At 39.9% G+C, this 26,449-nt stretch overlaps 1 long non-coding RNA gene across 1 annotated transcript in view; it reads right to left on the bottom strand.

Annotated features, from left to right (window-relative positions):
* LOC138155039 (uncharacterized) overlaps window positions 1-25,609 on the bottom strand; it is a 68,396-nt gene extending 42,787 nt beyond the window's left edge. The window contains exon 1 of the long non-coding RNA XR_011166743.1: window positions 25,365-25,609. This is a non-coding gene — a long non-coding RNA (uncharacterized lncRNA). The remainder of the gene's footprint in view (window positions 1-25,364) is intronic.
* Window positions 25,610-26,449: the final 840 nt, after the last annotated feature.

A 26,449-nucleotide genomic window follows, 5' to 3' on the forward strand; every position in this document is an offset into this window, starting at 1 on the left:
AAAAACTAACAGTGTGAACTTGGGCAAGTCACTTAACCCTAATTGCCCCTCCGGAAAAAAATAAATAAAAGAAGAAGCATACCTTGAAAGAAAAGATATGAGAATACCCTCCCAACCCAACCCTTCAAGGAGGTGAGAGGTCCACAAGTGATGCACATTGTACACATTTTCAGAATTTTTTAATATATTGATCAGTTATACTGATTTTTAACTCATCTTTTCCTTTTGCTGTTAAAAAATATTATTCGTCATATGGGATAGCTCTCTGGGAAGAAGGGAAGAGATACTGGGGGGAATTATGGTATTGTGAAAAACAAAAGATATCAATAAAGCTTATTTTAAAAATATTTTTAAAGGGAAATGACCAGAGGGCCAGAGAGAAATAGGAACATAAATGCATACATGGTGGAATTGTGAATTGGGTTATCCATTTTTTTTTAGAATTTATTTATTTATTTTTAGTTTTCAACATTCATTTCCACAAGATTTTGAGTTCCAAATTTTCTCCCCATCTCTCCCCTACCCCCACCCCAAGATGGCATGCATACTGATTACCCCTTCCTCCAGTCTGCCCTCCCTTCTATCCTTCCTATGCCCCCCCCTTACTTTCTTGTATGGCAAGATGGATTTCTATACCCCATTGCCTGTATATCTTATTTTTCAGTTGAATGTAAAAACAATTTTTTAACATCTGTCTTTAAAACTTTGAGGTTCAGATTCTCTCCCTTCTTCCCTCCTCACCCACCCCCATTAAGAAGAAAATCAATTAAATATAGATTATACATGTGTAGTTAGGCAGAACATTTAGATAGTAGTTGTATTGTGAAAGACTATATTTCCCTCCATCCTATCCCATCCCCCATTTATTCTATTTTCTACTTTGACCCTGTCCCTTCTCAAAAGTGTTTTCTTCTGATTATCCCTTCCCCCAATCTGCCATCTCTTCTATCATCCCCCCTATCCCCTTCCCTCTTACTTTACTGTAGGATAAGATACCCAGTTGAGTGTGTACATTATTCCTTCCTTAAGCCAAATCCAATTAGAGTAAGGTTGACTTATTCCCTTTCACCTCTCTGCTCTTCCCCTCCATTGTAACAGCTTCCTCTTGCCTCTTTGATGTGAGATAATTTACCTCATTCTATCTCTCTCTTTCTCCTTCTCCCAATATATTCCTCTTTCACCCCTAATTTTTTAGATATCATCCCTTCATATTCAACTCACCCTGTGCTCTCTGTATATGTGTGTATATATATGTATGTATATATATATATATACATATATATGTATGTGTATATATATATATTCCCTTCATCTATCCTAATACTGAGAAATGTCTCATGAGTTACAAATATTGTCTTTCCATGTAGGAATTATAAACAGCTTAACTTCAATAAGTCCCTTATGATTTTTCTTTTCTGTTTACCTTTTCAAGCTTCTCTTGATATTTGAAAGTAAAATTCTCTGTTCAGGTCTGGTCTTTTCATCAAGAATCCTTAAAAGTCCCCTATTTCATCGAATGCCCATTTTCCCCCTGAAGTATTATTAAACCTCAGTTTTCCCAGGTAGGTGATTCTTGGTTTTAATCCTAGCTCCTTTGACCTCCAGAATATCACATTCCAAGTCCTTCGATCCCTTATGTAGAAGGTACTAAATCTTGTGTTATCCTGATTGGGTTTCCACAACACTCAAATTGTTTCTTTCTAACTGCATGTAATATTTTTTCCTTGACCTGGGAACTCTGAAAATTAACTACCAAAGTAGAGTTATGACATGTTGCAGAAGTATTACTTTCTAGAAGTAGAAAAAAGAACAACATAATTCATCTGGAAGAATGAAAGATCAGAAATCTCAAGGGAAAATGGGGGGGGGACGAGAAGGAAGAAGGTCTACTAGTACTAACTCTCAAACTATACTGCAAAGCAATAATCATCAAAACTATTTGCTACTGGTTAAAAATAGAGAGATTTCTCAGGGGAATAGATTAGGTACACAACATACAGAGCAAAGGAACGTTGTATTTAATAAACTGAAATACTATAGCTCCTAGGGTAAAGGATTCACTAGGTGATAAAATCTGCTGGTAAAACTGAAAAACATTCTGGTAGAAATTAGATATAGACCAACATTTTACACCATGTACAACAATATGTTATATATGGACGATGTAGATATAAATGGTCACATTATAAACAAATTTTAAAAGCAAGGAAGGAGGTACCTTTCACAACTGTTCAAAGCAGAAGGGAAACAGTTAACTGGAGAAAATTTTTGCATCATGTTTCCCTGATGAAGGTCTCATGTCCAAGTTATATAAGCAACTGATTCAAAAAGCCATTCTCTAGTATGAGCAGGCACTTTTCAAAGAGAGAAATTCAAGCTATCAACAACCATATGAAAAATGTTCCTAATCATTAATAATTAGAGAAGTGCAAATTAAGGCAACTTTGAGGTTCTGCCTCATGATGACCAAAGAAAAGAAAATGACAATAATTGGAAGGACTATAGTAAAAACATGTACATGATTGCACTGTTGATGGAATTGTAAATTGGTCCAGTCATTCCGGAAAGCAATTTGGAACCGTGCCCAAAAAAAGTCACTAAATTGTGCATACCCTTTGACCCAAGGATACTACTGGTTCATTTTCCTTATTTATTCTTTCATCCGGGATCCTCGGGTAATTAAGGGGTATGTTCTAATATTTCCACATTAATTACTAAAATTGCAACATCTAAACTCTCTTTCTCCTCACAGACTCCTCGTAGAATGACAATTAAAGCTGTCATCATCCAAGATTTCATTGTCTCTTAAAGACATAGTAACAGTATCTATGGTCTTTGTGGGAACAGTTCCTGAAGCTGGAGTTAGAAATGTAACACAAAGCAGAATGTGGCCATTTGTTAGCAAGCTATAAAACAACTACTACCAGAGTTCAGAGGAAGTAGTCATTTCCAGCTGATGGGGTCAGGTTACATGGACTAGGTAGCTGTCATCTGAGCCAAATCTTAAAGGATAGATGAAATTAATGGTCAGATATGGGGGCAGGGGTAGAAATGATTCTGAGCATGAGGAATGAAGTTAATAGTAAAGGTACAGATGGGAAACAAGCATAATTTTGGAGAAAAGGGAATGGTCTGGTTGGAGGTAAATTTGAAGGCAGATTGTAGAGGGCTTTAAATATGCCCTATTAAAGAATTTCAGCTTAATTCTATAGGAAATTAACTTTATTCTGTAGGAAACAGAGTAGATATATTCTGAAGGATTTAAAAAGGGAGGTAACACTGTTGGTATATTATACAGGAATCTCTCACAGATTAGTTTATATCATCATAGATGATAAGGTGTTAATGTGTTGACACCCTGCTATCCCTTTTACAAAGTGGAAATACCTCTCTGATTGAGTTGGAAGGTGCAACTATCTTGACTAAGCTAAAATAGTCCACACTCCTGAGGGCTTTAAAGAGCTGAGCCTTGGAGTCCAAGAAGAACCTACCTATGGGTTGGGAAGTAGGAGTTCTTAAGCCTATCAATTCCCCTGTCATCTAGCAGCAGATAATTACCTTCAAATGCCCATCCAGAAGTTAAATAATCAGTTTGAAAGAGTTTGGGGAAGGGGAGGCTAGGTGGCACAGTGAGTAGAGCACTGGCCCTGGAGTCAGGAGTTCAGATCTGGCCTCAAACACTTGACACAAAAACTAGCCGTGTGACCTTGGGCAAGTCACTTAACCCCAATTGCCCTCCAAAAAAAAGAAGGAAAAAAAAGAAAAGAAAGTTTGGGGCATTGTTTAGGGACCAGAGACATACTCCAGGCAAACATGAATCAAGAGAGGCAGTCATTCAGAGACAGAAATAGCTCCCAAGACCCCATGAGCAGCAAAGAAAGTCAGCTATGAACTCAAGAGAGAACTATCACTGGAAATAAAAAATTGAGCTAATAGAAGAACAGATTCTAGGAGTTCAGATAGGCAATCTCCCCAGCATAGACATTACACCCAGGGAGAACTTTGTGAGGACTCAATAAAAGAGAAAGAAGCCCCCAAACTTCAAGGCCTGGAGGTATTAGAAAACTAGCCACATGGGTGTCTTGTTACCTTCTGTATTCTAAGTTTGTGCCCACATTTCCTGTGGGTACTGTGTGTATTTATGGAAGGATGTACCCCCGGTTTATGTGGGTCAGAAATTTTGTAGCTACCATTATGTCATCTTAGTAAATACCTTTGCTTTGAACAAATCATTTGTGAAAAGGAAAGCACACTAGTAGGGATCTATGATAAATAGAAAGATTCTTCATAGAGTATACCAAAGAACTTAAAGTAACACCTATCCTTTGGGGTCCAAACTCTTCAGAATGAGTGAAAATAACCTATAGAGGGTTCTTTAAACATAGATCTGGAAGGGGTCTAGGAAGTGACCTTTTCCTACCCCCACAGTTTACAGATCAGAACCCTGAGGCCCAGAAAGATTAAACAACTTGCCCAAAGTAAAAAATTAGGAAATGACAGATCTTGGATTTGACTGTGAATCATGGAACACTGTGATCTCAGAAGGAACAAAAGTTATAAGTAATTCACAGAGCAATGGAAATAGGCATGGTGAGTATAAGTAATAAGGTTTTTAGGTTATAGGTCTTCTAACTCTAAACTCAAGGCCCTTTTCTACTCTACCATAATGACTACCACACATTATATCACTGCATTTGGGAAAATTAATTTGGTAGCTACAAGTGGGATGGATTAAAGAAAGAAAAGACTATCGCAATAGTTGAGATAAGAGGTAAAGGAAGGTCTGAAGGAAAGCTGTGGCAGTGGAAACGTGGAGGAGGAGATGGACCTGAAAACCTCGGCCAAGGTGGGATGCAGAGGAGTTGGCAACTGGAGATGGGGAGGGGAGAAAATGAAGACATGAAAAAATGCCTCAGTATTATACCTTAGTGCCTATGAGGATGTGGGTGTGACCAAAGCAATGAAGAATTCTAGAGGGTTAGCCATTTGATGGAGGAAAGATACTAAGTTTGGTTCTGGAGAATATGATCCATGTGCTAATAAATTAAGATTGGGATCTGACCTATGATTTCCTTGGCATGTTGCCATTGTCACTGTTCAGTTGTGTGCAACTCTTTGTCACCCTAATTGGGGTTTTCTTGGCAGAAATACTAGAGTGGTTTGCCATTTCCTTCTCCAGCTCATTTTACAAATGAGGAAACTGAGGCAAACAGCGTTAAGTGACTTACCCAGGGTCACACAGCTAGTAAGTGTCTGAAGTCAGATTTGAACTCAGAAATGCGAGTCGTCCTGACTCCAGGCCCAACACTTCATTCACTATGGTGCCACTGTAATGGGAATGTAAATTTTTAAGATCTTCCCTGACCCTAGGCTTAAGTGCACCTGGAGCCTAGGGTGGGAGCCTTGTTTTTCAGTAGATACCTTTTGATTGGCCAGTGGGTCCAGAAGGTTGTTACATTCTCTGAGCCAGGAGCAGGCTAAATAAACCCTGATTTGAGGCTTTGTTTTGGGGCTCACTTTGAGAAGTGTTCTGTGATTTGATCAGATGAGACTCTGGGAAGCCGTTGTTGAGAGCCCCCTGGCTTTGAAAAACCCAGATGTTGATTTGGTATGGATGTAATGGTTGGACAGTTTGGAAACCTGTCTACTTGATCTATTTCTCTGTCTTGATAATTCTGTATACTCAGAAGTTCGGGGTGCTGACCTTTTTCCCCTGAACTAGGTAAATGATACATATTTGACTGATTAAAGTAAGCTTGTTAACCCCCTTTTGAGTTGCTTTCCTTTAACAAAGCAGATCTAAGAACCTGTGTTGGCAGCCACCTTGGGGACACTGGGGTGCTTGCTGCTACAGCCACTTAACTGTCTCTGGCATAGGGACACCCAGATGAGGAAACTCAACTAAGGGAGGTCAGTCCTTCTTTGCAATCCACTGTCAGAGTTGGCTGGGGCACTGTGAGATTAAATGATTAACCCATAGTCATGCAGCCAGTAAGTAGAGGGCTTATAAAGCAGCCAGTATATGTAACAAGCCAGGGCTTGGGCCCAAGTTTTACTGCCTCCCTAGCCACTGCACTATGGTGATATACTGGAAACTGGGGCAAATGCAAGCATCTGGGTGGGGAAAGAGATTGGGGGAGGGGAGTGGGTGGAGTGAAGATACAGATTCAGAAACAGAACCAGGAAAAGGCATTTATGTGTCTGAGGCAAGGCCTGAAAGTCACATGGACCAAATCTGAAAATTGGCTCCTTGTCTGGGACCCTCCACCAGACTTTTCACCACTAACACATGTAACTTAATTTACTTGTATGAATCCATAATCTCAAAAATAGAGGTATTCCTTCTAGGTCTCAAGATCAACTCCTCAAATGCCTCTTCATCCTTTCTCATTTCTTATTCATTTTGTCCTGCTAGCCCTCCATAGAGGATTGACCCAGCTCACCAGAGGCCTTCCTCTGGTTATTTTAATATTTCACAGACACCAAGATAATACTCAGGCCATCTGCTACCCTTGCTCTCACTAACTGACCAGCCCACTTCATTTTTCTAACCACACATGTCCTTGACAATGTTTTTAGGTGTCTTCTATCATAAGGATGATATATTATAGCTTACTTACACCCACCATGCCTCTTTCCATTGCTCTGTGTATCACCTATAATTTTTGTTTCTTCTGAGATCATAATGTTCCATGATTCATAGCCATATAGTATCACAGTGAAAGACTTAGTGTTTAAAACACAGGCTTTTACAATAGGGAAAAGCCGGAGATCATTGAAATTGAAAATGGAATCATTGCAATTTCCCAAAGGTAATCTGGCCTGTATTCTTCCTCCCATTTATTTCAGGGGCAGCTTATATCCAAGTGCAATATATACATGGACTAACAGTGCTGCCCCTCTCACCATATATCATGATTTGAACAATATACAGCTTTCTTCCATTTTTTTCCCTGTGAATTGCTAGTTCAATCTCTTTTGAATGGCCAGGGATCTCACTGAGGAGGCCCTGGAGTATTCTGGGCTTCTGTACAATCAACACAATATAATTTGCCAATAAGGAACATTTGGAGAACCTCACCATCTACAGAGAATCCCTTGTCTCTCTGGACTCTGCCCAGGGCAGTCTAAGTGACATTAAATCACAGAGATGTAAGGGACCTTAGGGACCATCTAGTGAAGGATCCAACCTATATTTGAGTAAGAATCTTCTCTAACATCATTGACAAGAAAAAGTTTCCATTAAGGGGCAGCTAAGTAGTGCAGTGAATAGAGAAGAGGCCCTGGTGTCAGAAGGATGTGAATTCGAATCCGGCTTCAGACACTTAACACTTACTAGCTGTGTGACCTTGGGCAAGTCACTTAACCCCAATTGCCCCTCTCCAAAAAAAAAAAGTTTCCATTAAGTTATGTGCCAAGATAGGGTGTTTAGCACACCACATATCTGGCAACACCAGAAATGTATATGGTTGCTTATGGAAAAATATAGTGGGGACGGAAGGAGCCAAGATGGAGGAGTAAAAGCAGGAACTTGGCATGAGCTCCTTCTCCAATCATTTCTAATACATAAAAAAATGACTCTAAACAAATTTTAGAGCTACAGAACCCACAAAGTGACAGAGAGAAGCAAATCTCCCACTGAAGGCAGCCTGGCAGGCCCACAGAAAAGGTCTATCACACCAGACTGGGAGCCAAGCACAGTCCTGTGTAAGCCGCCTGGACCCAGACCTGGGGTGGCCCTGACCAGCGTCCCAGACCAGCTGGAGCAGACTTCAGTAGAGTGAATCACCAGCAGCTGTGGTGGTTTCAAGACTTCTCCACCCATAAATGCCAAAGAGAAAGTAAAAGGTCAGTGGGGAACTCTGTTGGAACTAAGTGATAGAAGAGGGTGTCCGGCCACTATCCCCAAGGTGAGATGTGGTGGAGGAGGGGCAGCTGCAGCTGCTGCCACGTGACCTTCAGATTGTAGGGGGACCAAATGACCATTCAGAGGGTAATCACTCTTGCTTTGAATTGCTTGAATCTGGGTTGCAGTCTTGGGTGGTGGTCCTAGAGTGTGTGGCCGGTGGGCCAGAGCTTGTGGAGGCTGTAGAGAGGACACCCTCCTCATAGCTCTGGCAACTGTGAAAAACCCAGCAATTTGGGACACAGCTCTATCCACTCTGGAAGCAGAGTTCTACCATGGCAAAGAGCTCAAAAGTCAAGTAATTGGCTGGCAAGATGAGCAAGCAGAGGAAGCACAAGCAGAGAACAGAATCCTTTTTTGGGGACAAAAAGGATCAAAACATGGAACCAGAAGAAGAGAACAAAGTCATAACTCCTGCATCAAAAGCTTCCAAGAAAAATATGAATTGGTTATAGGCCATGGAGGAGTTCAAGAAGGATTGTGAAAATCAAGTAAGAGAAATGGAAGAAAAATTGGGAAGAGAAATAAGAATGATGCAAGAAATTCATGAAAAGAGAGTAAACAACCTGCTAAAGGAGACCCAAAAAATACTGAAGAAAATAACACCTTAAAAAATAGACTAACTCAAATGGCAAAAGAGGCCCAAAAGCCATTGAGGAGAAGAATGCCTTAAAAAGCCAAATTTGCCAAATGGAAAAAGAATTTCAAAAGCTCACTAAAGAGAATAATTCCTTCAAAATTAGATTGGAGCAAATGGAAGCTAATGACTTTATGAGAAATCAAGATACTATAAAACAGATCCAAACAAATGGAAAAATAGAAGGCAATGTGAAATATCTCATTGGAAAAACCACTGACCTGGAAAATAGATCCAAGGGAGATAATTTAAAAATTATTGGACTACCTGAAAGCCATGATCAAAAAAAGAGCCTAGAAATCATCCTTCAAGAAATTCTCAAGGAAAATTGCCCTGATATTCTAGAACCAGAGGGCAAAATAGAAATTGAAAGAATTCACCAATCACCTCTTGAAAAAGATCCCAAAAAGAAAATTCCTATGAATATTATAACCAAATTCCAGAGTTCCCAAGTCAAGGAGCAAATATTACAAGCTGTTAGAAAGAAACAATTTGAGCATTGTGGAAACACAATCAGGATAACACAAGATATAGCAGCTTCTACATTAAGGGATCAGAGGACTTGGAATGATATTCCAGAGGTCAAAGGAACTAGGATTAAAAAAAAAGAATCACCCAGCAAAGCTGAGTATAATGCTTTGGGGGAAAATATAGTCATTCAATGAAATAGAGGACTTTCAAGCATTCTTTTTTTAAATTTTTTTTTTTATTAGCAATCGGGGTTAAGTAACTTGCTCAAGGTTACACGGCCAGTTATTTCTGGGTGTGGTGCTAAGTATCTGAGCCCAGATTTGATCCCCAGGTCATCCCAACTCTGGGGCCTGTGCTCTTACTCGCTGAGCCACCTGGCTGCCCCTACTTTCAAGCATTCTTGATGGAAAAACCAGAGCTGAACAGAAAATTAGACTTTCAAATACAAGAAGCAAAAGAAGCATAAGAAAGTAAATAGGAAAAAGAAATCATAAGAAACTTTTTGAAGTTGAGCTATTTACATTCCTACATGAAAAATGATAATTGTAACTCATGAGACTTTTCTCAATATGAGGATAGTTGAAAGGAATATATATATATGTGTATACATACTTATATATGTATGTATAAGAGGGTGTGTGTGTATATAAATATATATGAGTGTGTGTATGTGTGTACATGTATACATAGATAGAAGGCACAGGATGAATTGAATATGAAGGGATGTTATCTAAAAAATAAAATTAAGATGTGAGAGAGGAATATAATGGCAGAAGGAGAAAGGGAGAGATAGAATAGGGTAAATTTTCTCATATAAAAGAAGCAAGAGAAAACTGTTACAATGGAGGGAAAGAGCAGGAAAGTGAAAGGGAATGGGTCAACCTTTCTCTCATTGAATTTAACTTAAGGAGGGAATAACATACACACTCAATCTTACCCTACAGGAAAGTAGGGGGGAAGGGGATAAGAGGGGGGATGGTAGAAGGGAGGGCAGATTGAGGGAGAGGGTAGTTAGAAGCAAACACTTTTGAAAAGGGACAGGGTCAAAGTAGAAAATAGAATAAGTGGGGGACAGGATAGGATGGAAGGAAATATAGTTAGTCTTTCACAATATAACTACTATGGAAATGTTTTGTGTGACTACACATGTACAACCTATATTGAATTGCTTGTCTTCCCAGTGGGGGTGGGTGAGGAGGAAAGAAGGGAAAGACTCTGGAAATCAAAGTTTTAAAAAACAATTGTTAAAAAAAAATTGTGGTTTTTTTTTTTTACATGCAACTGGGAAATAAGATATATAGAAATCCACCTTGCCCTACTAGAAAGTGGGGGGGGGGGTGGAGGAAGATATAAGAGAAAACAGATTAGGGAAAGGGGTATTCAGTAGGTTTGCTATATTGGGGTGAGGCAGCCAGAAGCTATGTGACTTGCCTAAGGTCACATAGCCAGTAAGTATCTGAAGTCAAATTCTAACTGAGGTCTTCCTACCTCCAAGCCCAGCTCTCTATCCACTGCTCCACCTAGCTGCTTTGTTTGCAAGTTTTTCTTTATATTAAAGATAAATGTGAGCCCATTGCTATTTGTTGTTTCCTAAAGTCAAGAAGAACAAGTCTTGTCTCTGTTCCAAAATGTGGTTCTTTCATATATTTAAATATTATTATTATGCCTGTAACTACTGAGTCTTTTCCTCTTTAAAAATTAAACTTCCCCAGTTCTTTCAACTTTTTGACAAGTCTCAAAGGATCATAAATCTAGAACTAAAATGAACCTCAGAGGTAATCCAGGGCAATGCCCTTATTTTATAAATGGAGAAACTGAGTCCCAGAAGGTTATCTGCCCAACCAAGATCACACAGATCCAAACTGGTCACATGCTTTAGGACTCCAATTTGTTTATTTCCTTCATAAAATCTGGTACCTAGGGTAAGGAAAGAGGGGTGAGAAAGTGACCCCTACAAGGGTAGATAGGCCCATCTGTGGCAAGGGGCCTGCTATCATGTGTCTTTTTTATTTTTTTTACATTATTTCTTTTCCAGAATTTATTTATTTTTAGTTTTCAACATTCATTTCCACAAGATTTTGAGTTCCAAATTTTCTCCCCATCTGTCCCCTACCCCCACCCCAAGATGGCATGCATACTGATTACCCCTTCCCCCAGTCTGCCCTCCCTTCTATCCTCCTCTATCCCCTTCCTTACCCCTTTCCCCATTACTTTCTTATAGAGCAAGATGGATTTCTATACCCCATTGCCTGTATATCTTATTTTCTGGTTGCATGTAAAAACAATTTCTTAAAAAAAAATTTTAGCAATTTTTTTTAAAACTTTGAGTTCCATATTCTCTCCCTTCTTCCCCCTCACCCATCCCCATTGAGAAGACAAACAATTCAATATAAGTTATACATGTGTAGTTCTTATCATATGTCTTGAAGGGAGGTAGATAGATTTCTCTAGCCTCTTTTCTCCACCACTCTTCTCCAAAGGAGATTTTTTTAAGCAATTGGGGTTAAGTAACTTGCTCAAGGTTACACAGCCAGGTGTTTCTGGGTGGGTGCTAAGTGTCTGAGCCTGGATTCGATCCCCAGGTCATTTCAACACTGGGGCCTGTACTCTTACACCTGGCCGCCCCTCCAAAGGAGATTTTCATTCCTGCCACTAGAGGAAGCAGGCATTTGGGTCCATTCTGTACTCCTCAGAAAGAGAGAATTCTATCTTTCCTTTAAATATTGAGAGAATTCTATTCCTTTAAATATTGTTCACCTAGGGTATATGATTGGTCTCAAGCTAACTTTTGATCACTTTGTCATTTTCAGGGGGGAAGGAGAATTCAAAGCTCTGTTCTCTATCCAAGGCTCAATCTCTTTCCCAGCAAATCTCAGTTCCACAATTAACACATCTAGCCCACTTATCCAAATCATAGCAAAACAGAAATCAGAATAGGCATACATTGAAGAATGTAGACCAGATAACAGGCAGTGAAAGAGCTCTCCCATTGCTACCAAGGTGGCTCAGCTCAGCCAAGAAAGAGGGTTCTGGATCTCACCCAAGGGGAAACTCCCCAAAGTCTCTAGAATAGCACTCTAGGAAGAGGGACATGCTAATGACTACCCACTCCTCTCACATGTTCCCAGAGTCAGCAACCTGAAGTGGAATTGGCCTCTTCCATTTTCTCTCTGGAAGCTGATTGGACACTACATTCAAAGAAGACTCCCACTTAATGAGGGATACTGGCTGAGAACTGAAGCTCCCTCCTCTCACCTACTCTGCCCTGTCCATCACACTGGGCAGAGCCTTCATCTCCACTAATAGGGTAAGAGTCCCATGTCAATGGGCTTTGAGACTGAGGTTACATTGGCATTAAATATGTTGCTCTATGTGTGTTCTAGAGCCATTACTTTGTCCCTAGACCTCTCTTCATTCCACCTAGGGTAGTTATTTTGGTCACATGTCACATTAGTAATTCATTTACCTTGCAGTTCGTGCAATTCCAGATCTTTGTCACGTTGTTGCCCAGCCATATGTCCCCATCCTGTGTTTGTCAAGTTGACTCTTCTAACCCAAGTGTAGTACTTCATGCTTATCACTATAAAATTTAATCTTGCTCCTGATTTGCTCCGTGTGTGTGTGTGTGTGTGTGCGAGAGAGAGAGAGAGAGAGAGAGAGAGAGAGAGAGAGAGAGAGAGAGAGAGAGAGAGAGAGAGAGAGAGAGAGAGAGAGAGAGAGAGAGAGAGAGAGAGAGAGAGAGAGAGAGAGAGAGAGAGAAAGAGAGAACTCCCAAGCTCTACATGAGTCCAGCTCCCTGGGCCACTTTGGTACCCAAACCCAGGTCCCAAATCTCCCTCTTGCAGGAGCCAGAAAAACTGATGTAGGAACAGTTTCAGCAAATCCTCACTCACTTTGTGGTCTCACAGAAAACCTAAGAGGATAGTGGAGGGTGAGAAGATTAATGCCAAAAAGTCATCAAACTAGAAGGTGGACTTTTTATCATTTCCAACATGTACCTACTTGCATCACAAATTAAACTTATTTTATTACAGGGACTTACAGTGCTTGCAAAAGAAAGACCTCCAAAGACTGCTGAATTTCTAACATTGTAGTTTTTGTTTTAAAGTCACAATTAGAGAATGGAAAGTAATTTCCAGTAAAGAACTGAATAATTTAGCTGTTATTGTCAACGTGTATGATTAAGAGGCAGTTTATATTGCCATGATTTCCTTTTTCTTTTCTTTTGAAATTATGTTGTTTTTCTTGACTATGCCTTTTTCTTACAAAGATTTTTGTTTCTTTTCCCAGGGGGTAGAGGAGTAGGAAGGAGAAAAAAATACAAATGCTTGCTAATTTTAAAAAAATATGCAAAAAAGTTTGTATGAACCTTCAATATCAAATATCTTTTAAGAACTCAAGAAAGGAACATAATTCCCTTATTCTTTTATTACTTTTTTTTGGAGGGCAGGGCAATTGGGGTCAAGTGATTTGCCCAAGGTCACTCAGCTAGTAAGTATGTCAAGTGTCTAAGGCCGGATTTGAACTCAGGTCCTCCTGACTCCAGGGCCTGTGCTGTATTCACTGTGCCACCTGGCTGCACCCCCCCCCTTATTCTTTATTTAATGAACATATTCTGTGTTGTTGTTTTTTCACACTGTCTTACACTGTTTTTAAAATCAGCCTTCAGTATAAACTGCTAAAGATGTGATTCTTGGAAAGCATATTTATTGAGAATGAAATATATATGTATATGTGTATATGTATGTGTGTGTGTGTGTGTGTGTGTGTGTGTGTACACACACACATATATATATAGAGAGAGAGTTTGGGTATTACTTCATGGGAAGCAGTGATTCTCTTTCTGATACTTTTTCCACCATAGTTTCTTTTTTGTTATATTTTAGGGTGATTGACCATTTCATAGCACAGAAATACAGTTATCTCTTTCACATTGCAACTTTCCCCAATTATGGTTTCAATATATCATGGGTCAGAATAAGAAATTAAATGGGAATTCTAAGGCAGTTTTGCAGAAACTGCAGACAATATGCAAAAGCCAGCAGATAACACAGAGCCTGTGACCAAATGCTTATCCCAAATTTTACAACAAGGTACTGTAAACACCCCATAAAAGAAAAAGAAAAAAATTCAGATTTCTTCTCTGGTATAAAGGGAAGGCCAAAAATTTTTATAGTTTTTCACATAGAAGGAGTGTCACTACCCTTAACCTCTATGATGTGGAAGGGATAATTTTATATGGTACAGAGGAAAGGTTGCTAAGAAAAAACAAAAGTCTGAGCATAGATGCTTACAGATTGTTAGTCCTACCTAACCATCACTGTCTTGCTTTAACTCCTATACTCCCCTAGATGGGTGTCTCAGAGCCAAGAGAAAAGTAGCAGCATGCCTCAAATGCTCCTTTAAAGAACAAACATGGCACCAGGGTTCTGTTGTGTTGGCTTACTCTGCCCTCTGTGAAGATATGAAGGCAACCAACCCAGGGAGGAAAACTAATAATTTATGGATAATGACTGGAGAAAAAAGTTGTAAGAAAGGCAGGCCAGGAAAAAACCCAACAACAAACAGGGTCATTTGACTTTGGTGGTGGTGGTGTTTTTACAGGAGCTATGATTCTCATGTCTCCCCAACTAAACAAACCAGGAAATTAATTCACAGGTATGACTTAAATCTCTCTTTGAAACAGAGAAATTTGTTTCGATGAGAGCAACACCTAAGGTGTTACAACAGAATTAGTTCTACTGAAGTGCTACACATAATAGATGCTTAATAAAATGTTTGAAGGAATGAAAGTATAAAATAATCTTATTGGATAAGGGTCCTTGTTCTAGATTCTCAAGATTTTTTTTCAGATCCTACTATGAATGAATTAGCTATCCCAAGTTGCTGACGATTGAAAACTTGACAAGCATGCTTTCTATGACTTCATCCAAGTAACAGATAAAAATGCTGACTAGGGGGCAGCTAGGTGGCGCAGTGAGTAGAATGCCAGACCCGGAGTCAGGAGGACCTGAGTTCAGATCTGGCCTCAGACACTTCACACACACACACACACACACACGCACGCACAAAAGCCTAGCCGTGTGACCTTGGGCAAGTTACTTAACCCCAACTGCCCTCCAAAAAGCAAAAATTATATATATATATATATATATATATATATATATATATATATATATAAACAAAAAAAAATGCTGACTAGAACAAGATCCAGGTCTCTAGGGAACTCTAGGAAACTTTTATTAGAGACCTTCTTCCAAACTGACATCTATCCTTTAGTGACTGTTTCTGGGGTCTACGCATCCAACCAGTTCTGAATCACATAACTACTGTCATTTATCTCACTCTTCTCCATTTTGCCCACAAGGATAACAAGAGAGATTTTCTAATAGGCTTTACTGAAATCTAGTGGACAGCTTTGATACATAGTGAAGTGGGAACACACCATTTACCATTTATGTGACCTTGGGCAAGTTAAAACCTCCCTGGTCCTCAATCTCCTCATCTGTAATATTAGATGATAGTGATACTTGAAGGATTGTTTAACAAGTATATATTTATGTTTATCTCTACCAAGGAATGTTGTGTGACTTTTACATTTGTGTAGCCCTGGAAGTACTAATTCTGACTCCCATTTGTACAGTAGAAGGTTGGATCCCTAACTTGTAGTGGGGCTACATTTCCCCCTCAAGGTTCTAGGGGTAAGCCTAAGGAGTAGTAATGATTTTTCTAAACCTATCTACTTGAATCCTTATTCCAGTATGTTCTCCCCAATTTTAATCACTAGACTAGTTCTGGTCATCTTATCAAGACCATTGATTAGCACCCCACTACCAATTTAATCAATAACATAAATCAGTTTTTACAAAGGTATATTACTGAAATATATCAAGAACATAAGTTGAACATTTTGCTCCCTAAATTGAGAGTACACTATCCACCATGGTCCCCAGGAAGAGTGAGATCAAGCTTAACAGAGATGCTACAAAGCATTCACTCCACCAAATTCACTTCTAAATTGCCATGGCTTCTTGACACATTTCTCCTCCCACTACAGGACATGGATTTCAGCTCCTGGGTAGATCCCCTTCTGCATATTATCAATCAGGTCACTCCTCAGACTTTACTGGCACACTAGGCTTGGATGCTGGAAAACTCTGGTATGGACTCCCAACAATGAACCTCTGTTCCTCTGACCTTTTAAGTCTCTCAAAACCTTGTACCAAAGGAATTTGTACGCAAACAAGAGGTGGCCACAGCCTAGACATAGGCTTGACTAGGGAGTCATGCATTCAGGGGCTGCCTGGTTCGGCAGTGAGGAGGGAATTTGTGGTAAGGGTAATCCCTTCTCTACTAGCCCTCTGGAGCTCAGGAAATTATACTTCATAGCCAACAAGATGAAAAAAAAAGTTTTTCTTTTGGAAATTTTTGTATGTACCATCAATTCCAGTTCAACAGTCATTCAAAAGGCCAGAAGGTAAGTAAGTAACAAGTCACAGAATGCCTGTACATGCTCTGAAATTGAGAGTCAGACCCTGCTATTCCATGTCTTTAGGAATTTCCAAAGGCAGGTTCACCAAATGTACATGCTCCTAATCTCCTTCTCAATTACATATACATGGAAATAATCTTATTGGAAAAGAATCTCTATCAAGTCAAATAAGTTTTTTTGTAACCAAAAAACGCAATGGGATCTTATATTTTCTACACCTTTAAGTCCCCTATGTGACCATGAAGATATTGACTTCTAGAATATTGTCTTTGGAAGCATACCTATTGATTTCTTGTCAAGGGTACTTTTTGTAAATGCATGGAAATTTTCTCATAAAGACCTTTTAAAAATGAGAAAGCAAGCAAATGGATTATCGCTTTCTGACATCTTACTTTTTAAAAAATAATAACACTGTCCATTTTATTTTTCCATTTTTTGAGTTTTCTTTCTTAGAAAATCTTGAAAATTGATCACTAAGTACATTAAAAAATTTTTTTTTGCTGCTTCTACTAGATTTCATAGGATCCTAGATTTAGTGCTGGGAGGGGCCTTAGAAAGCATCTAGCCTAATCCTTTTCTTTTACATGTAAGTAAACTGATGGCCAGAACCATGAAGTGACCTGCTTGAAGTCACACAGGCTATGTCACAAATATTGGTCCTCTGATTCTAAATACAGTGTTTGCCAACTATGAAATGGTGATAATAATATTACCTGCCTCACAGGGTGGTGAAATCCAATGAGATAATACTCATAAAAGTGCTTAGCACAGTGCCTGACACAGAATAGGAATTTAATAAAAGTTGATTCACTTCTCTTACCCCCATTATACCACAGATAGTTTCTTTTATATATAACATTATCTTTGGTTTCATTCCCCTAACCTGCACTCTGCTATTTCCAGGGTTCTTGCAGTAATTCTGTAGATGGCTATCCTCCTAACCCTATAGATCAGGGGTGGGGACCTTGTGGCCTCCAGGCCACATGAGGCTCTGTAGGTCCACAAGTGCAGCCTTTTGATTGAATCTAAACTTCACAGAACAAATTCCCTTAATAAAAAGATTTGTTTTGTAAAACTCGGACTCAATCAAAAAGCAGCACCCAAGGACCTAGAAGGCCACAGGTTCCTCACCCCTACTATAGACCATGAGCCCCCACCTGTGTGTTTCCCTTAACAATCAACCAGTAGATGAGGTCCTTAGCAGAAGCATTCATTCAACTGGCATAGAAAGAACAGTAATTACAAAGCATTTCCCCCAAAAAAAACCCTAGGGCACAATTGCCCATAAATAAACACACAGTCCATGGGGAGAAGAAAGGGTAAAAACTTAAATTACAAATGTAGTGAAGCATGCAAATAGAGAAACACACAAGGCCAATCCTGGAAGTACTAGGCATTGATATATTTTCTTTCTCTAGAAGGCCATCTTCAAGTTCCCTATAGAATATGGCATCAATAATGGAGAAGATGTCCCACTGTTCACCTAAGGTAGCTCCTTAAAGGGTATTGCCTCTTCAGGGGATAGACAGCTCAGCAAGGCTTGTTTCTAGTGGGGCACAGTACCTTGGTCAGACAGATCAATTTGCTGCTGAGATAGACTAAGAAGATTATTTGACTCCTGGGAGCCAAAACAGGTCATTTGGTCACTGGAGTACTGCTGGATTGCTCCAGGCTGGTCACTCTACTAATGCAAAGTTGCTACCAGACAGGTAAGGCAGCCCATTCTTCTACTGGGCAACTCCTGCCAGACTGGGCCAGGTAAATCACTCTGCTACTATCTAAATGGGGTGAGAAGATCAGTCGGCCTTTCTAGATCACTAGTCTTTTCCGAAGGCAGCTGTACTGGATAGTTGAACCTGTTGGATTCCATGAACAATCCATTCAATTCCATTAATGTGCAACTATAACATATTGTGCTCTCTCCAGCTGCAGTGTTACAGTGCTGTTTACAGCTAAGACTACTGCACTGTTCTTTCAACTAAGACAATGAACTTTAACCTAAGACAGTCAGAAGGCTCCTCTTTGACTCCCCTAGAACTTTTGATGTGAAAATCATCATTTCCAGGCCAGAACTAGAAGATGCCTAGCCTTTCCTGTATGAAATTCTTCCTGATTCACAGTCAGAGACTGTTCTTTGGCATTTGCTGTTCAGTCCTGATTCAACTAGTTAAACTTTCCAGTCACCCATTAGAATCTTCTGCAGATGAGTGGTTAAGAACAAAGGTATGAATGTAATCTGTACCCCAGGGTAGTTACAGTCTTTGCTGATCTTTTAATATGCAGTTGAGTCATTCAAGTCTCAGACCCTTCCAGTGTGGGATGCTTTTTTGCACCCCTTTATACTTCCATATCTCATCTTTTTGCCCTTCCCAAGCTTCAGTTTTGCTGAATTCTCCCTGGGGCACACTATTATAAGTATGCAGTTAATCAAGTAACTCTTTCCTACTTTATCTACTTAAGAAACATTTCCATTCCCTCACATAACACACTGATAAAAGATGTTGAGTCAAGTGTGACAATTCCATTGTCCAAAAAAAAACAACCCAGATTTTTTTAAAAAAATAGATTGCTATACACTGTTGGTGGTACTGCAATGGTCTGGCTATTCTGGAAAGTAATTTTAAATTATTCACCAAAAGTCACTAAATTATGACTCTTTAATCCAAAGATAGACAGACTTCTACTTAAATAGATCAAAGAAAAACAGAAAGAATACATATGTATAGAAATATTGATAGCTGTTCTTCTTATGGTGGCAAAGAACTGGAAACTAAGGAAATGCTCATCAACCGATGAATGAATGTACAAATTATGGTATATGAATGTAAGGGAATACTCTTGTGCCACAAGAAATTATGAAATCGGGAGGCTAGGTGGCACAGAGAGTAAAGCCCCGGCCTGGAGTTGGGAGGACTGAGGTTCTGTTCCAGCTTCAGACACTTAATACCCACACACACACAAAAACTAGCCGTGTAACCCTGGGGAATTTACTTAACCCCAATTGCCCTCCAAAAGGCAAAAAAAAAGAAAGAAATGATGAAATGGATGGTTTCAGAGAAATCTAGAAAGATATGTATAAAATATAAAAGAGTGAAGTGAGCAAAACCACTCTTGACAAATATATATTATAAAATAGTAACAATGTGAAAAATGAACTTTAAATGATTTGAGAGCTCTGGCCAACGATGAACAATGACCAACTATGATTCCAGAGGACTGATGATACACTATGTTACCCACCTCCTGACAGAGAGATAATGGTACAGAAGAGGAGATATACAGAAGAAGAGACATGGCCAATGAAGGAAATTATTTTGCTTGACTATGCAAATTTGATACATAGTTACATTCGCTACATAGTTATTTGGTACATTGTTATTTATTTAAATAAATTTGTTTTTCTTTCTTTTTTTTTTCTTTCCAGTGGGGTGGAGGAAGGTGAGGAGAGAAAATATTTTAATAGAAAATATAAAATACGCAGAACAAAACATAGTTTTGGCCATGACTGTTGTGGGAATTTGTTTTACTTGACTATGTATATTTGTTACAAGGGTGTTATTTTTCTTTTTTGAGGGGGAAGTTGGAGAGAAAAATAAATTTTTGTTAACTGAAAAAAAAGAAAATAGATTGCTATAGAAATGATGGCAACTCTTCTACTTTAAATATATGTGCTATTCTTCCAGTTTCATCTATAAATGTTCTCAGGTTGATTTGACTTGGTTAGATCTCATGACAAACTTATTGCAGCCTCATTTTCCATTCTACTACTTTTTTTGGCTTTTTTATGAAGCAATCTCTAACATTTAAAAATGTTGTTTTTACTCTAAATTGATGCAATCCTTGGATTCTATGTCTCTCCTCTTTCTAAGGAGATCAATTATTTGCTAGCTAGCAAACCGTAGTTCCAGGGTTCTATTAACCTTCCCCTTATGGTAGCTATTTTACACTGGGTAATACTTCTCAAGGAGAAAATTCAGCACAAAGTCCAGGTTGAAGAGGTATCCCCCATAGACAGTAAAGATGTTCTAGATACTTCTCTTGCTTGCAGATGACATGGCACTGATTGCATTAAGCCCCATGATATTTCAAAGCCTCCTAAGAGAAATGCATAATCACACAAATAATTTAGCCTAACAGTACACACAGAAAAAATCAAGGAGATCAAGAAAATTCGTTGACTAGATATGCTGTTGGAACAAAGAACTGTAGAGCTCAGTACCATATATAACTCAGATAGGTTCTACAAATGGACAATGAGTTAGGCTCAGACTTGAACAAGAAGAAGAGATTAGGTTGGATTAACTCTGGGAAATAACGAAGTACTTTTTAATGAACCTCAAGCTTCTCCCTGAAATAAGAAACATCTTTTTAATGCCAAAATTCTTCCAATGATGTAGGTCTGTGAGTCATGGAATAATTCACTGAATTTTAAATTGAAATTAAAAATCACCCAAAGGGCAATGGAAAGAGGCATTGTGGTATAGGCAGGCTGCAACACATCACAAAAGGGCATTTTGAAGAAGTGCTATAAAGGACGTCATCCAACTTCTCAGTATAATAATATAATGATAATTTTTAAAAAGGAGTTGGACTGTTTCCTTGGTGAGAGCCAATGATAATCATCAGACAGTGTGTGTGCTAACTGGTATCCTTGGGAAAATAGGACGACTCCAAGATGGTTTCTAACACATTGAGTTGGAAACCTGTGGCAAATTCATGGGAAAACATGGACAAGACTTGCACTGGATGGGCAGGTATCTGCATGGTTGGAGGCTATATCCCAACCAATAAGATAACAGATAAATTTGAACATTTGAAAGTAAACTCCTCTAAGAAATGGTGGTAATCAAAGCCAATGTCTTTATTTTTATTAACATCCCATTTCTCAGAGTCAACAGTTTATACAAATAAGTTGGGCAGGAATCCTTACACTTGCACAAAGTATCTTCTCATCTTTTCTTGTAATTTAAGTTGATTTTGATAGTCAGTGATCTGACTAGACACAGATAGTTGGCTTTGAAATGATTCCCACATCAATAACCAATTGCTTATCTTTATAGACCTACTCCCCTTTTTTTTAATGTTGGTAAGTTCTAGCAACTTCCAAATCTCTTCTTGAAGTAATTCTGAGAGCCATATTTGATACCTAACATTTTCAATGATGGCAGCAGTCCAAATTTGCTATAAACACAAAAGATGATAGCATGCCACCATATTAATTATCCAGTGAGGGATCATAATACTGTTGTTGACAAAGTGTCGTTTTCCTTCAGTCACCAGTTGAATTCCTCTCTGGTCCAAAGAGGCTGTAATGTTGCCCTTGACCACAAGAGGGCTTTCAGCCTACAAAAGCTTAGGTTGCTCCTCCATGGCTGGGCCCTCTTCAAGTAGCTTAAACTCATTATTGTTCAACTTCAGAATTTAGCAAGGAGCTGAAATGGACTGGATTAAAATATTTCAAAAGTTAAATTGAGCCCCATCCCACACCTACACTCCTACCACACATATAAGACTCGGGTAATCAACATACTTCATAGTTTATTTAACAAATGAAAAGGATAAGGTTAAGTCCATTTATATGGAGCTATACATGTTCAACCACTTCCCCAAAACCTCCTCCCAGGGCATCTTAGGTGTATATATAAAATTTTCTGTCTGTTGGGAAATATGGTTCATGGAAATTCTCAGGGAATTTACCAGACTTCTTTCCTGAATTATCTATCACCTTTGGACTCACAGGTAAATAATAATGTTAAGATAAGAGGTCAGAGTATGGGCCCTGGTTGCACATTTCCAAAATATTTTGACGTAAAAGAAGTATGTACTAAAAAGTGTTTTTTTTCTAGCATTAAAATATTTTTATTTATAAAATAGAATATTTTCTTTTCAAATTTTAATATTTATTTCCCCCATTACATATAAGAACAATTATTAAAATCAGGTTTTTTTAAAGTTTTGATTTCCAAATCCTATCCCTCTCTCCCCTCCCTATTGTCTGAGATAGTAAGCAATTTTATACAGGTTACACATGCATAATAGCGTAACATATTTCCATATTTCATAAAACAGAATATTTTCAAATGCCCCTCAGTGTGCCCCAATGTATTGATCAGCTCCCTTGGATTGATATGCACCTACATAAAGGTGGGGGATAAAACCCTGAAAATGATAAAATTATAAATGAGATAACAAATTAAAAAGGTTTTTAGAGAGAAGAGAGCCGAGTACCATCTTTGGGAATGTCTATGTATGGAAGCTGAAGAAGACAGAAATGAAAAAATCAGTAAGGCAGAAGGGCCAGATTGATAACAGTGGGGAGAGAGTCACAGGTGTGAATCCTAGAGACATTTCAAAGAAAATTCAATAATTTTTTTAAGTGACTACTATAGGCCAGCACTGTGTTAAGAGATACAAAACTTGGTGACTAAGTCAATATAGGAGGTTAAAAAAAGAGAAAGCAGACAAAAGCAATTAGGTTTCTAGCTCAGAATGTTGGAAGAAAGGTGGTAGGTCATGCATCACAGAGCCAAAAGAGAAATGTTCTGGATAAACAATGCTAAACTCAATTTTTTTAAGTGCTCTGATTCTTCTCAGTTTCAAAGGTTCAGAAAAGGGTCAATCTCCTCAAATGCTTCTATAGGAATTCTATAGTGGCTCCCATTGGGTACAAGACCTTCCTCTCCTGGAGTCTGACAGGGAAAGAGGTTCATAGAATCATAATATTTCAGAGGTAGACAGGTCCTCAAAGGTCATCTAGTCCAATCCTAAAGCAAGGATGTCCTATTCATCTTTAACAGGCAGTCAACCAGCTTCTTTTTAAATATAATCCCTTACAGGCAGGCAGGAAGGCAACAAACATTTATTAAGCACATACTATTTGCCAGGCACTGTGCTAAGTGATAAAGATAGAGATGCCAAGTAAAAAGAAAGACATTCCCTACCCACAAGGAGCTTACATTCTAATGGGACCAACATATAAAAGGGAGCTGGAAAGTGGAAGCGGGGAAAAGAGAACACTGGAGTCTGGAGCAGAATAAAGCACCCAGCTATAGGGTCCATCCGGGACCTTCTCCAAAATGAAGGCCCAGGAAGGAAACACACCAGGGGAAGAAGAAAGTCATCATGGCATAGGGAAATTCCAGAATGAGAAGTCAACCCAGGAATGGGAACAAAATCAGGACAATTGGAAGCACATTCAGGAGGGGAAATTTTAAACTCCTACTAAAGGCAAGTATAATTGGAGGTTCTGGGCCTACAAAGGCAAAAAAGAAAAAGTCCCCACCATCAAGAAGCTCACATATTACTGGAAGTACATGACATATTCACAGATAGAAAGAAGGAAGCTGCTGAGTAAGAGCACCAGCACCAGACCTGGGATCGAATCCTGGCTCAGATACTTAGCACCGCACCCAGAAACAACTGGCCATGTAACCTTGAGCAAGTTACTTAACCCCAATTGCTTGTTTAAAAAAAGAAGAAGAAGGAAGCTGCAAATGTTTCCTCAGATAGAGAGTGAAAGGGCAAAAAAATAGCTCTAAGTGGACTAAGATTATTGGAAAAGGAAGAGTGAGAACTAATGGCTTGGGAGAATCTGGGAAGACACCATGGAGAAAACAGGAAGAAAGGGAAAGGCTCGGCTAAGGAAAGACTGAATTTCACACTTGGGGGATGACTTGAGGGAGTGCAGGGACAGCAGATGTCCTTTGAAATTTGAGGAACAGCTACTTGTCCCAGAACTTGAATAATGTGCATAAAAGAGGATAGAGATGTCCATTTTCATGTTATCTTCTCTTTGATTACTTATAGTTAATACATGAAAATGTTTGTTTATTAATTACTAAATTCCTAATTTTAAAATGAATTTTTAAAAATAAGGTTGGAGGACTAGATTGAAGTCTAATTGTGAACATCTTTAAATACTACCAGTCCTGAGTAAAGAAGACCTGAGTTCAAATCTACCTCATGACACTTCCAAGGTGCCGTGATTCTGTGCTAATGACTTGACCTGTGTGCCTTAGTTTCCTCAACTTTAAAATCAGGATAATACTAGCAACTTCTTCCCAGGTAAGGATCAAATGAAATCTTTGTAAAGTGATTAGCAGAGTCACCTAGCACATAAGCAGTTGCTTAATAAAACGTTTGTTTCCTTCCTATATATTTTAACCTAGAAGTAATAGGTAGCCCCTTAAGGTTTTAAGCAGATAAATGGCATTTATCTTGAAACTATGTTGGCAGCTGTGGGAAGGATGAACCAGGGAGAGGAGACATTTGGAGACTAGGAACCAACCCCATTAATCAATCTATTCTGCTTTTGGATAAATTCTAAACGTCGGGAAAATCTCCCCTATATCCGACGGATATCTGCCTCTGTGAACTGCCACCCATTGGTACTAATTCTGCCCTTTGGATCTGTTGTCCTTTCTTTGCCCAAACGTCCAACAACTGGCTTCAAGGTTTCGACATCTGGCAAGGCACGTGACCTATTCCTCACTCTTTTCTGTCAGGCTCTTAATTGCCACTCGACCCTCAGTGATGTAGGCTAAAAGAGAGACCAGAAGGGGGCAATGGCGAGACGCACATTCCCAAAAACCCAGAGCTCCTGGGATGTCTATTACAACTTCGAGACTTAAACACTCGGAACCTGAGACCACGGCTGGGCACTGAGGGATGGAAATCCTGCAAACCCTAGAAATCATAGATCGATCCCCACTTTCCAACTGCAGACCTTCGTTCTTGTGAGTCTAGAACCCAGAGACTTGGAACTCTTGTCCCTAGCTTTCATTTCCGAAGTCACCTGGGAGGTGGGAAAAGACCAAAACATAGACATCTGAAAAACAAAAAACAACAATAAAAAATACCTCTGACCTCCTCGGGGGAGGCGGTGGCGCTGCCCGCCCCACCCATCCAGTGACTCACTCCTTTCCAAATAGCTCGCCCCAAAACCTTCGCTGCGCCAGGAGGAGGAGGGATGGGTGGGATGAAGGGGACGGGGGCGGGGAGGAACGGGCACTAAGGTGGGCTCTATCCCTTAACCCAAGGCGAAAGCACAAGTTCAGTCGAGTCCCGGCAAATGTCCCTGTTTACTGCGAAGATGAAGACCGAGGGAGGTGGGGCGGGGCCTGGGCGGCCCCAGCCCGCCCCCTTTGCCCCGAGCCCCAATCCCTTTCCACTTTTTCCAGAGCCTCCAAATCAATGCTCAACTTCTCCCAGTACCTTCCCCACTGACTGGCATCTCTCCCCAGCCCTCTACGGGCTAGGGATGGCCGGGGGGGAGGGGGGGGGGGGGGGGGGGGGGGGGGAGGCAGGGTGGGCGTGTGCAGAAGGGAGGAATAGAACAGGGAGAGGGTCTAGCTTGCAGAAGGGTACGGGCCCCAGTACACAGAGTAGAATCTAGAAGTCAGGTTGTGGCCTGAAACCCTGTATGGATGGTCTCTCACCTCCGCACCCTTCCTATCCATCACCTCAGTTCTGGAACACGCAGACTGTTGGTGATGGAGGGGGAGGGAGCTGGCGGGGAGGAGCGACAGCAATCTTCGCTCAAAAGCGGTTTGATGTGGGCACAGAGCAAAGGTATCTGTTGTCGGGTTCGAATCCCAGCTCTGCAATCAGTTTGACCCGAGACAAGTCACAGAAATTTTCCGGGCCTCAGTTTCCCGATCTGTAAAATGACAGGGCTAGAGTGGATGTCCCTTGCAGCTTTCAGTCCTATGATTCTAAGTCTTGGCTCCCGGGTACATGGCACCGCCTCTCTTGAACCGCTTTCCAAGCCCCTCAGCCCTGCCACTCCTCCTTCTCCCCCTCTTCTGGAGGGTGAGTGCGAGAACGACGCGCATGCGCACCCAGACATTTGCCGCGTAGCTAGCTCTCCCCCTCTTTTTTCTCCCCGCCCCTTCCCCCTCCCCGCCCCCTCCCTCTGCTCCCTACCTCCCACTCCCCCCTTCCC

The sequence above is a fragment of the Petaurus breviceps genome, unplaced genomic scaffold, assembly GCF_028583685.1.
Source record: "Petaurus breviceps papuanus isolate PSGF00001 unplaced genomic scaffold, PetGlider_PUasm1.0 154, whole genome shotgun sequence".
In the NCBI taxonomy this organism is placed as follows: Eukaryota; Metazoa; Chordata; class Mammalia; order Diprotodontia; family Petauridae; genus Petaurus; species Petaurus breviceps.